Genomic DNA, 7,040 nt, shown 5'->3' with positions numbered 1-7,040 from the left:
AATGTAATAATAGGTGTACATTTATTTGAGAGGTAACAATAAGAACACTGTACATGTAGGCACACATTAAGGTTTACAGGATAAATACTGATAAATAATTGTTTCTACAGTATGAGTTCACTGTTTGCTCCAAAAGGAGCCAGCCATGCTCAGCACAGGCAAAGTAGTCTATTCTAATTCCAGAAGTTGAGGTTGTTCCCTGGTGAAAAGCTCAAGAAGACCTGTGCAGGTACAGCTGTAGGAGCTGCCACAAAGGCAAACAGCAAGATTCCAGCTGTCTGTTCATGGGAAATTCAAGAGAACTGGATGAACAACTAACAAGAGATTGATCCAAGTATTAAACTGAAATGAATCTTGAAAAACTATTTAAATGTCTGCCTAGTTATAATTAATTGCACCTAGGCAATTACCAGAAATGCCTTACTATTCTCAGAACTTAACACTTCTTAGTAAATTAGATTTACAGGTAATATGGAAATATTTAGCTAAACTTGTTCCTAGAAAGGCACTGCATAACAATTTAAATTTCTATTCTCAATCTAGAATAGCTTACCCTTTGTTGAAACAGGAAGAAGTTAATTCAAATTGCCTTGTGTTTGCTGTGGGATATGTTTATTTGTGATTGCTAAAAAAAAAATACCCGTGGATAATTTTGATTTGTGTCTAAGCCTAAAAGGATTGATTTCAGGTGTTTTTTTTTTTGTTTGTTTGTTTGTTTCCCCTCAAATGATCTAAGGTTATTGTGAGACCATGTTTTCAAACATTTCTGGAAGATGTTCTTCATGTTTTCACCTGTGAGCTGTGTGCATATGTTTTTTTTATTATATTATTCATGGAATTAAAGTAGGGAGAGAAACTGGCTTCAGGACATGACTGTGTTAAATGTCATTCCAGTTTGACAACAGGCTTTTAACAACTATTATATGCCTGATTTTTAGCAGCTGAGCACTCACCAGAGGCTGATTATACCTCCATTATATTCCATTAGTTCACTTACAAGTGTGCTTCAGAATCAAGGATTTAATTCATCAAGACTGTAAAATCTAACAAAGAGATTGATTAGACGCGATCTGTTCACCATCCGATTACGGGTTTCTATCTCTTGATTCCAATATTAGAAGATTAGTGTTTATTTATCCATTACCGTGAAATTCTATGTACGTGCTCCACATGATTTGAGTCAATGTAATGATCCCTTCTGGACTTACTTGCCAAATCACTTCTTTACTGTTTTCAAACACCTACAGTAAGAGACAGTAGTGCTTTCAAGAAACAAATTCAATGAAGGTTCCATTAAATAAACTTCAGTAGTCTAGTTACTCTTGAACATTAAAGAATTCAACCAAAACTTTGTTTCTTAAGTTTACAATCTCAAGGCATCTGAAGTGAATATATTGAATGAATAACATGCAATACACTTTGTCAATGTGAAGTAGAATCTTTCATTCAGGTATTTTAACAGTCAAAACACTGTATTAACATCTGTGCATTTTATGATTCATAGGCTTCCTAAAAGATCAGTTTGTTTTTTTATTATTACTTACTTACTATTCCAAAGAGAAATCTAGTTATTTTAACCCTGCAAAATAAATAATGCTACACTGACTGTAAATTTTAGTATAGCCTTAATCAATATGGAAATCAAACTTATTACAGAGCAAAATCACACAAGTACTCTATTATAAAGTGTGCATATATTTTAAGGCAATCTCATTTCATGGCCAGAGGAAACTTAGTCAGAAAGATTAGTTATAAACAAAATAGCACACTTAGCTGAATAGATTATCAATTACTCAGAGAACAAGTTTCATTTTTATAATTTGGATACTGTAATGTCTCATCTCAGTTCCTTTCTTAGATAAAAAGTTGTTTTCCTCTGTGCTTCTGTCCCTTGGTGCCCATTCTGTATTCTTACTAACCTTGGCTGTTAGCAAAATCTGAAACATTGCTTAACTCAAAATGTAACTAGACAAATTTAAGAACTTAAAACTTACTTATTTATTTTTAAATAACTTTTCTCATCACAAAACTTCTGAAGAGATATTGAAATTCAGGTAGAACTGTAAGAAAATATGTTAAAAGAAATTTTTTTATTATTATTATGTTTCTTCTCACCATCATCCATAACAACTTGTCTTTCTCTTTTGAATCATATCTAATCCATCGATTTTACTGCTACACTTGTGCCATATGAGCAAAAATCAGAATATGATGATTTATATTTTTTTTTCAAAAATAAATTACAGTATACAAAAAAAAAAAAAGAAATCCAGCTTCTCTTTTATATATTTTTTTAATTTGGGTTTTGTTTGTTTTATAATAGAAGCTGCTGCATGCATTATTAACAAAGGAAGGCTTTTGTTTTGCTTTTGCTGGATTGGATGATCTTAGATCCTTTCCAGCCCCTACAATTCTGTGATTCTGTGAAATAAAACATAATGCTGCAGTCAGAATTACTAAATGAACTTTTTTACAGAGCATTTGTGAACTCTTCACTGTGTAAACATTACTGTCCAAAATTACGCCTCATTGACATGCTTTTATACTTTGCACGTAAAGATGCCACATACAGGCATCTGAAACAATTTAATTTGTTCTCACACATCTGATTTGGTCTTCAGATGGCAACACAAAGTACGATCACCAGTAGATCCAGTGATCTGTCAATTCATCTTTGCCATCTTAGGGCTTCTCAAATGACGGTAGATGTCCATGCATGAGTAACTGAACTAAGCTATTCCTGTAGTCTGGAGAACTATCAATCTGGATTTCAGATCTCACTTCAGCAGTGAGATTTCCAGCTCTCTGGATACCGTTAACTTAGATGTTTCTTTTAACACAGCAGTATGTGCTGAATTACAGACATGGAAGTCAGGTACAATGAATCCTAAAAAGACTGCAGAAGTATTTAAAGATAAAGAAGGTGTTGGAGTAGGTATTTGACCACAAAATGCAAAATAAAGAGCACAGCAGAATTTGCTTATATATTCTTTGAATTTACTAGTTAAAACTGTTGCAGCGTAATCTTAATCATATATTTAATAAAATTAACAAACAAAAACAATTGAGGAGGATTTGAAAATATATGTAGTTGCACAGTATGAATAATATATAATGCAATATAAACACACAGCTTTGAATTTGGATGCTGCCTGCAAAAACAAATTCCACACTTATCCTTTCAGCTATGAAAACTGCTGAGCATAGGGTTTACAACAATTGCGTACAGTGCAATCAATGGATAAATATTCTCTAAAATGCTCACATCTCATGAATATTCTTTAGGCTAAACCTCTGCTAAGCCAGAAGGATTCCACCAAAACTGCTAAGTGGGAGTAATGCTAGTGTGATCTTCTATAGTCATTTCCATTGTTTTGGTAGTTGTGGCCCACGAACCATAAGCTGTTTCATGTAACAGGCAGTGACAATATTATGATTTCCCAGGCATCAATCTGTGGGAGTGATAAATAAATCCATATTTTAAAACTTTAACCTCTATCTCAGAATCACAAAATGGTTTATCTTGCTTAAAACCAACACAGAATATGAAAATAAGCTTTCAAATATTTTATTCTGCTGAATGAAATATTAGTAATATGATCTGAAAGCCTCCTAGTAGAGATGTCTGAAGTGACTTAGATGTATCAACACCTGCCTGCCAAAGCGCATAGTGATGAAGCATACAGCTAGCTATATACAACAGCACAACATTCTCACTTAACGCTCAAGGATTTGTCAGCTTAGTGACAAACTTTATTGTAAGAAGATATCTGCAGTATTCATCAATCAAGAGTCTCTAAGGCAAACAAGGTAGTGCTAGTGAATGTAGAGTTAATTTGCCTCCGTAACAGTCCATAAACAGGAAATTTTAAGAAATTAATGAATGGCTCTTATTCAAGGATTTCCAACATGAGGCACTTTAGATTTACTTAGTTTACATTTTCCAATCAGCAAAGTCTACGTAACCCTGTATTTCACTACAACTCCTGGAAGTGCCTTTTTAGCATGCTGATCTTTGGAATACTTTATATACACTCATGCGTAAGGATACAGTTTTGCTTTTGTAAATCTTTTCATTTGGCATTAGGCACATACATTCAGTTTTTTCAAGCATTACACTAAGGATAATGTTACATAGCTTTTCATTATTGAAACTACATGCATGCAGAATACTGTTAGTTAAATGTGGTTGACACAGTAAATTCATTCAGTTAAATCAGTTGCAAAATATTTTTTTTCTGAATATCCAAAACATTGCAGACTTTTAAAATAAAGTTTGAAATCCTGAGTTGCAGTCTCATTTAAACTAGATGCTTTTGCACTAGTGAAGTAAAATCCATACCTATTTGTTTTTTCTTCTGTAATAAAAATTGAGCTGTTTCCAAATGTCATTTACAGTAAATCTGTCTAATATTGAATTCTATTTACACCTTCCTTTAATTTTTTGTCAGTCGGGGCAGAACAGAAGTATGGCTAAGGGAGGCTAAGGACAGAGCTCATCACTCTCTGCAGCTGCCTCAAAGGAGATTGTAGTGAGGTGGTTGACAGTATCTTTTCTCAGGTGACGAGCAATAAAACACAAGAAAAGGGACATAAATTACACCAGAGAGGTTAGAAGAAATGTCTGCAGGAAGTGCTGGGAATAATTTCTCAGTCTTTCCAGATCTCCATAAATGAATGGTGATTGTATAGTTTTTAATAGTACTACTATGTATTTCCTTATCTCTCTCTTTATTCATCTCCCTTTGAAGGCCACAGAATACTAAAGGAGTTAGAGAGAAAAGTTTTGACTCATACTGAATTATTGTTTTGTAATACATTTTAAACAAGCAAGATGATCTATAAATACTCATATTTTTTCACTGCTACTTCAGAAAGTTCCTGTGTTCCTCATCTTCAGGCCTGATGTGCCTAGTTGTCGGTAGAGACATGAGCTCCACTGTGAATAAATAGGAAGGGGGCAGATAGGCACAGAACTCATGCTCTCACCTCGTTTAGGAGAATGAGGAAGCCCTGCTTTCAGCCTCTGTACTGCTTTTCGTTAAGATAGGGTCAGTGTCACTTGTATGATGAAATTTGATTTTGCAACAGTAACAAAGTTGACAATATATCATTTTTTTTGGTTGTTACTAAGCATTGGTTTCACACAGTTGAGGTCTTTTCTGTTTCTCACACTGCCATGACAACAAAGAGTCTTGGGATGCACAAGAAGCTAGGAGGACACACAGACAGGGCAGCTGACCCCAAATGAACAGAGATATATTCCCTATACATATTATTATATTTTCTTAGATGTTATAGAATATATACTCCCTATATATGCTATACCATCACATCATGCACAGGAATAAAAGCAATAGAAAGAGGAAAGTTGAGGGGCTGGATGGATGATAGATTTTCAGAGTGATGGTGTTTGTCCTTCTAAGAAACTACTACATATGACAGAGCCTTGCTTTCCTGGAAATGGCTAAACACCTGCTTGCCGATGGGAAATAGTGAATTAATTCCTTGTTCTATTTTTGACAATGAGTGCAGTTTTTGTTTTACCTATTAAACTATTTTTATCTCAATCCATGAATTTTCTTACTTTTATCATTCACTCTCCCACCGAATTGGAGAAGTGTGAGACTGTGTGGCTGAGCTGCCTACCAAGGATAACCCACAACAGTGGACAGGTCATAACTGTGGACTGGTCAGAAGAGCTTTTAATTAAAATGCCATTATTGTAAGCTCTTGTTCAAGAAAATAAATACACTCTTATGTAAATTAGTGGAGCGTTAAGTTTTCATCAAGATATTTCCTGAATGAAGCTTCTGATTTAACAAGGGAATGGAGTATATTTCTATTTTCTGGTTTATTCTCAGTGATGGCCTAGAAAGGCATATGAGATTAATATTAATACCAATAAATTAGTCTTTAGGAGAGAAAAGTGATTTAGGTACTTGAATTTCACAGCTTTTGAGTTTGCCTGAAATATAGTAACACCTAGAGGCTACAGAAATTTAAAATTATGAAGAAGGTTTCCTTTATTTTAAATAATACGAAGAAAAAATAAGATTAGATCCATTTCAACAAATCAATATATGTTTGTTTATGTAGTGCAGAACAGTATGGTGCAGATTTCCCCAAGTTAATATCATTCAAGTTGCCATTAAGTGTCTACATGCTTTTAAACTAATAAACGGTAGGATGAAACATCAGTGAATAACTGGGTAAGAATGAATCTGTCCTTGAAACTGGAGATTTACAACTGCGAAACCACTGTTTCCAGTACACCTGCAACTGCTGCTTTCCTGAGCACACCTGCAAAGTTAAATAACTTTGATCCCAACTCATAACTAATCCACAAGCTACAATTACATAAAACCTCAAAAACTAGCAGCCTATCTACAAAACCATGAATCATCAAAATAACCGAAAGCACTAATATACAGATCTTCAGAGACCTCCTCTGCATTGATGAAAACGTTATCATTAAACATACAATTTGCATCTAAAAATATTGTTTTTTTTTCAGATCTGAATTGTGTTTTTTGAATGAGTTACACAATTACACACTAGACATTTAGAATCATAGAATCATAGAATCACACAGGTTGGAAAAGACCTTAAAGATCTTCAAGTCCAACCACAACCTAACCATACTACCCTAACTCGAACAACCCTCCACTAATTCATGTCCCTGAGCACCACATCCAAATGGTTTTTAAACACATCCAGGGATGGTGACTCAACCACCTCCCTGGGGAGCCTATTCCAGTGCTTAACAGCCCTTTCTCTAAAGAAGTGTTTCTTGATATCCAACCTAAACTTACCCTGGCACAACTTAAGGCCATTCCCCTAGTCACCTGTCACCAGTGAGAAGAGACCAACCCCCCTCTCACTGCAAGCACCCATCAGATATTGGAAGAGAGCAATAAGGTCTCCCCTCAGTTTCCTTTTCCCCAGACTAAACAGCCCCAGTTTCTTCAGTCGCTCCTCATACGGCATACTCTCCAAGCCCTTCACCAGCCTTGTTGCCCTTCTTTGGACCTGCTCCA

This window comes from Meleagris gallopavo, chromosome 1, assembly GCF_000146605.3.
Source record: "Meleagris gallopavo isolate NT-WF06-2002-E0010 breed Aviagen turkey brand Nicholas breeding stock chromosome 1, Turkey_5.1, whole genome shotgun sequence".
NCBI classification, from domain to species: Eukaryota; Metazoa; Chordata; class Aves; order Galliformes; family Phasianidae; genus Meleagris; species Meleagris gallopavo.
Note: the sequence above shows the minus strand (reverse complement) of the source record.